General features: G+C 35.6%; 1 non-coding gene across 1 annotated transcript; it reads right to left on the bottom strand.

Annotated features, from left to right (window-relative positions):
* Positions 1-3715: 3715 nt before the first annotated feature.
* On the bottom strand, positions 3716-3821 carry LOC132651775 (U6 spliceosomal RNA). The gene has a single exon (XR_009589340.1). It is a non-coding gene; the product is annotated as a U6 spliceosomal RNA (small nuclear RNA).
* Positions 3822-6589: the final 2768 nt, after the last annotated feature.

The raw sequence follows: 6589 nt of genomic DNA, 5'->3' as shown, positions 1-6589 counted from the left end.
AGTTTGGATCTATTTGAATTTTTCTACATGCAGACATGTAGTTAGACCAGCACCATTTGTTGAATATGCTATCTTTTTTTTCCCCAGTGTATAGTTTTGGAATCTCTGTCAAAACTCAGGTGTCCATAAGTGTATGGGTTTATTTCTGGGTCTTCTATTTGGTTCCATTGATCCACCATTCACTTTCTATTGTTTTTATTACTCTTGCTCTATCTTGTAGCTTGAGATCAGGGATGTAGAAATCTCCAGAAGATCTTTTATTGTTGCACACTGTTTTAGCAATTCTGGGTTTCTTTTTTTTTTTTTTTTCCATATGTAGTTTAGAATTTTCTTTCAATTATTTTGTAAATAAATTTATTGTTTATTTGTTAATAATTTTGTTGTTAATTCCCAGTAGGCAATTTAACCATTAGATTGGTTTTGGTAAGATGGTCATTTTTACTATGTTAATCCTGCTAAGCCATGAGCATGGGGAATCTTTCCATCTATGATAACTTCCTGTAATTCTTTCTTCAGAGTCTTGAAATTTTTTACACACAAGCCTTTGACCTGCTTAGTTAGGGTTACATAAAGGTACTTTACGTCTTTTGTGGCTTTTGTGAAGGGTGTTGTTTCCCTAAATTCTTTCTCAGCTCTTTTGTCCTTTGTACACAGAAAAGCTATTCATTTTTTTTTTTTTTTTGAGTTAATTTTGTATCTGGCCACTTTGCTGAAGGAGTTTATCAGCTATAGGAATACCTGGTAGACTTTTGGGGGTAAATCAGGTATACTATCATATCATCTGCAAATAGTGATACTTTGATATCTTCCTTGCCAATTTCTATCCAATTGATTTGCTTCAATTGTCTTATTGCTCTAGCAAGCGCTGCCAGAAGATATGTTGAAGAGATATGGAGAGAGTGGGCAGCCATGTTTTGTCCATGATTTCAGTCAGATTGCTTTAAGTTTTTCTATATTTATTTTGATGTGGGCTGTAGGCATGCTTTATATTGCCTTTACTATGTTTAGATATTTTTCTTGTAACCCTGATCTCTCCATTACTTTAAACAAATGTATATTCAATTTTGTCAAATGCTTTTTTAGCATCTAAAGAGATTATCATGGTTTTTTTTTTCTCCCATTTTTTTTTAATATGGTGGATCACATTGATGGATTTGCATGTATTGAACCACCCCTGCATACCTGGGATGAAGCCTACTTGCTCATAATGGATGATAGCTATGATTTGCTCTTGTATTCGGTTTGCAAGTATTTTGTTGCATGTTTTTTCATCAATGTTCATAAGCTAGATTGGCCTGAAATTCTCTTTCTTTGTTAGATCTTAGTGAGGTTTAGGTTCCACGGTAATTGTGGCTTAACAGAACAAGTTTGATAGTGTTCCTTCTGTTTCTATTTTGTGGAACTGTTCAAAGAGAATTGGACTTAGCTCTTCTTTGATGATCAGGTAGCATTCTGTGTTGAAACCATCTGGTCCTGGACTTTTTAGGGATGGAAGACTTTTGTTGACCACTTCTATTTTCTTAAGGGACATAGGACTATTTAATTGATTTACTTCCTCTTGATTCTGCTTTGGTAAGTGGAATCGATTAAGAAAATTCTCCATTTCTTTTAGATTTTCAAATTTTGTGGCTTATAGCCTTTTGAAGTAAGTCCTAATGATTGTTTGGATTTCCTCAGTGTCTATAGTTATGTCCCCTTTTTGTTTCTGATTTTCTTGATTTGGATGGTGTCTCTCTGACTTTTAGTTAGTTTGATTAAATGTTTTTCTATCTTATTGATTTTGTCAAAAACTAGCTCTTGGTTTCATTGATTCTTTGAATTGTTTTATTTGTTTCTAATTGATTTGTGTTTTGTTTATTTCCTGCTGTCTATTCCTTTTTGGTTTGTCTGCTTCTCTTTTTACTATTTTTTTTAGGTGAGCTATTAAGTTGCTTGAAAGAGATGTCTTGAATACTTGCAGGCTCTTAAGTGCTTTGAAATTTCCTATTAGCACTGCTTTCATTCTGTCCTATAAGTTTGAGTTTGTTGTGCCTTCATTTTCATTGAAGTCTAGGAAGACTTTAATTTCTTTCTTTATTTGTTCCCTGACCCAGGTGTCATTTAGTAACAACTTGTTCAGTTTCCATGTGTGTATAGGCCTTTTGCTATTTCTTTTGATGTTGAGGTCTAGCTTTATTCCATGGTGATAAGGTAAGATACAAGGGAGTATTTCAATCTTGTATCTGTTGGGGTTTGCTTTCTGATGACCCATATCATCTATTTTGGAGAAGGTTCCATGAGATCCTGAGAAGAATGTAAATTCTTTTGTGTTTGGTTGTAAGGTTCTGTAATGTCTGTTAGGTCCATTTGATGACCTCTGGTAGAGACATTGTTTCTTTGTTTAATTTCTGTTTTGTTGATCTGTCCTTTGATGAGAGTGGGGTGTTGAAGTCTCCCACTATTTATGTGTGGGGAGCTATGTGTGGTTTATGTTTTATCAATGTTACTTTTACAAATATGGGTTCCCTTGTATTTGGTGCATAGATGTTCAGGATTGTGATGTGTTCCTGGAGGAACTTTCCCTTGATGAGTATGAAGTGTCCTTGCCCATCTCTTTATGTTGAATTTGGTTGAAAGTCTATCTTATCAGATATTAAAATGGCTACTCCTGCTTGCTTCTTGTTTCCATTTGCTTGGAAATCCCTCTTCTAGTCCTTTATCCTCAGATAATGTCTTTCTTTTTGACATAGGTATGTTTCTTGTATGCAACAGATTGCTGGGTCTTGTTTAAACACCATTCTGTTTGTCTGTTTTTTTTTTTTTTTGTTTGTTTTGTTTTGTTTTGGAGAGTTGAGTCCATTGATGTTGAGGAAGACTAATGACCAGTGGCTGTTAGATCCTTTGATTTTGATGTTGGCTGTGGTAGTAAGTTTGTGTACTTGGTTGCTTTTTGTTTTACTGTAATGAGGTTCATTATTTCCTGTCTTTTCTTGAAAGTAGCTACTTTTCTTGGGTTGAATTTTTCCTTCTAGTGTCTTCTGTAACACTGGATTTGTGTGTATGTACTGCTGAAAGTTGTTTTTGTCATTGAATATCTTTATTTTTGTTCCATTTATGAGGACTGAGACTTTCACTCAGTATAATACCTTGGGCTGATATATCTGTTCTCTTAGGGCATGCGTGATATTCTTCCAGGCCCTTCTGGTTTTCATAGTCTTTGTTGAGAAACCAGATGTAATTCTGATGGGTTTGTCATTATCTGTTATGTGGCATTTTCCCTTACAGTTTTTACTATTTTTTTCTTCTGTATACTTACTGTTTTCATTATTATGTGATGGAACATTTTCTTTTCTGGACTAATTTATTGGGTGTTCTGTAAAGGTCTTGTATTCTTATTGACCTCTCCTTTAAGTTGGGGAAATTTTCTTCTATGATTTTGTTAAAAATATATCTGAACCTTGGAGGAGGTAATCTTCTTTTTCCTCTATTTCTATTATTCTTAGGTTTTGTATTTTTATCTTGTCTTGAATGTGTTGGACATCTGTGTCAGGATTGTTTTAGATATAACATTTCTTTGACAGATGTATTGATTTCTTCCATTGTATTTTCCACACCTGAGATTCTTTTTTCCATCTCTTGTAGTCTGTTGTTTATGGTGACCTCTATAGTTCCTGTTTTCTTCCCTAAGTTCTTTCTCTCCACAGTTTCCTCCATTTGTGTTTTATTAATTTTTTTAAAAAATTTCAAACTTTTCATGAATTTTTGTGTCATCTAGTGGAGAGGCCATGGTAATACTCTCTGTATCATTCCAATTTTAGTATATGTGATGCCAAAGCAAGCACCACATATTTCTTTCAAGTGATCATTAATAAAGTCATGTGTCCTTGACTTGTGAGTTTCACATTATTATAGATTCCATTATTATTTGTTAAATGCACAAATATGACCTCAGTCATTGAATTATTTTCGATGAAAATGCTCATTGTCCAAGGCAATTTTTTGGGAAAAAAAGTGTTTAATTTGGACATTGCTTATATATTTAGAGACTATCCATAATGTCATGATCACATGTCATAAGAACACATAAATATATCATCCACTATAAACAAGTAGACTTCACCCCAGGTATGCAGGGGTGTTTCAATGTATGTAAATCCATCAATGTGATCCACCATACTAAAACTGAAAAAAAAAAAAAAAGACATGATAATCTCCTTAAATGCTGAAAAAGTTTTGACAAAATCCAAATTCCATTCAGGTTTAAAGTATTGGGGAGATCAGGGATACAAAGCATATATTTAAATACAGTAAAGTCAATATACAGCAAGCCTATAGCCAACATCGTACTAAATGGAGAAAAACTTAAAGCAATACCACTATAATCAGGGAAAAGGCCAGATCTCCCACTCTCTTCATATCTCTTAAACATAGCTCTGGAAGTCCTTGCTAGATAAACAAATCAATAGAAGATCAATGAAATAGAAATGTGAAATGAAGAAGTCAAAGTACCACTATTTGCAGATGATATGATAGTATACTTGAGTGACCCCAAAAAGTCAACCAGGAAACTCATACATAATTAACACAAAATTAACTCAAAAATATAAGTAGCCTTCCTGTATATAAAAGACAAAAGGGTTGAAAAAAATTAGGGAAACAAAACGAATTATATTACATGACAAGACCATTAACCTATTCCTTCCCAGACATTTCCTCACTGGGGACTAAACATGTAAATAGATGAGCTTCAAGGGGATTTGCAATTGAAAACACCAGGAAGTGAAAGAAGATGGAGTAAATTCTAGGCTAAAAGAACATATTTATCCTGATAGTTTTTCATTCAATACAATGATTAAAGTCCCAGCAAGTTCCAAGGTCTAATGACAAAGAACAGAAAAAATGAGGACTATATCCAAAACAGTATATTATTCAGATAAGAAAATGATATCATGATATTTTAAGGCAAATGGTTGGAACTAGGAAAAAATCATCCTGGTTGAAGTACCTAAAATGCAGAAAAACAAATATGGTATGTATTTCCTTATTAGTAGGTTTCTTAAAAGTGTGGAAAAAAGTTCCAAAAGGACAACTATTTTGAACAAATCAGTCTTCCACCATGGAGACTGCATGTCCCTTAATTGGGTTTTTGGGCCAGGGCATCCTATGGAAATTTTCAAGCAAGTCTATTGTTATTAAAATATGTTGCTGTGTGTCCTCATCTGATAGATCAGTACCATGTCCTTGTATCCACACAGAGGCTCCTTCTGCATCCAATGGGATGGCATTCAGAGATACACAATCCTATAATATGAAGAGTAACCTTAAAACACCAGCTCTAAGCGGGATTTCTCAATGAAATTCTCCGTCACCTCAGAGCTCCAGAAAGCCTGCAGAAGAGGAGGCAGGTAGAGCGTCATAAGTAGTGGGAATTAAGGATATGGGGAGAACAATGCCTGGAGAATCAGGACACAGAGGAAGATGATGATGCGAGGCTTGATGAGACCTGAGAAGCAAGGTTCAGATAGAAGGGGGATGAGGACATCCCCTATCAAGGAAGTAGAGAAAGGGCATAGCTGTAGAAGGAGGAGGGTGGGTGGGACTGGAAGAAAAAGAGGAAGATGGCAACAGAGAAGATACAATGTGAACAAATCATCATAAATAAATACATAAGAAAAATTGTGATCAAGATGATAAAGTATAGACCTCTTCAGGACTGATGTCTTCTACCTGGTGGTGGTGCCAGTGTGCTGCAAGGATGACCTCTTTTTTCTTTGAGAGACTTGGCACTGAGACTCTGATTATGTGACAATGATTAGATAAAACAGCACATACTTCAGTTTATATATTTTGAAAAAAATTTAGGGTAGTAATTTGAACCTGGAAGCAATATAAAAGGAGTGTAATGTATACTATATCAAATTCCCAAAAAACAGTAAAAAAATCACTTTGACAACGTTTACAATGACTTTTTTATTTTTTATTAATTACACTTTATTCATTTTGTATCCTCCCATAAGCCCCTTCCTCCTCCCCTGCCGGTCCCACCCTCCCTCCCCTTTCTGCATGTATGTCACTCCCCAAGTCCACTGATAGGGGAGGTTCTCCTCTCCTTTCTGATCTTAGTTTATCAGTTCTCATCAGAAGTGGCTGCATTGTCCTCTTCTGTGGCCTGGTAAGGCTGCTCCCTCCTCAGGGGGAGGTGATCAAAGGGCAGGCCAATCAGATTATGTCAGAGGCAGTCTCTCTTCCCATTACTATGTAACCCACAATGACTTTTAACATGGAGAAAGATTCTGCTAAAGGAGAAAAGAGTTTGACTTTTAAGGCATGCCTTCCAGGAACTCATTATGTAGTAGAGAGTCCTAGCCAGGACCTACCCAGCTACCTCAGACCCTATGAGCTTAGATAGCATCTCTGAGAAAGCAGCCCTGACACTAACAGTACGTTTAGAGGGTTTGTCTGTAGAACCACAGCAGTTAACACAGCTGCTCTAGTTTCTTATGTATATCACACAGACCCATTTCACTTTCCTGAAGGCCCAATTTTAAATGTAACCATCAGGACAAAGAGAGTTAGTTCCACACTGACCACTGTGTAGGCCACAGCTGCC

The sequence above is a fragment of the Meriones unguiculatus genome, assembly GCF_030254825.1.
Source record: "Meriones unguiculatus strain TT.TT164.6M chromosome Y unlocalized genomic scaffold, Bangor_MerUng_6.1 ChrY_unordered_Scaffold_25, whole genome shotgun sequence".
NCBI lineage: Eukaryota > Metazoa > Chordata > Mammalia > Rodentia > Muridae > Meriones > Meriones unguiculatus.
The sequence above is the reverse complement of the archived record's forward strand: the minus strand, read 5'-3'. Positions and strand labels throughout refer to the sequence as shown.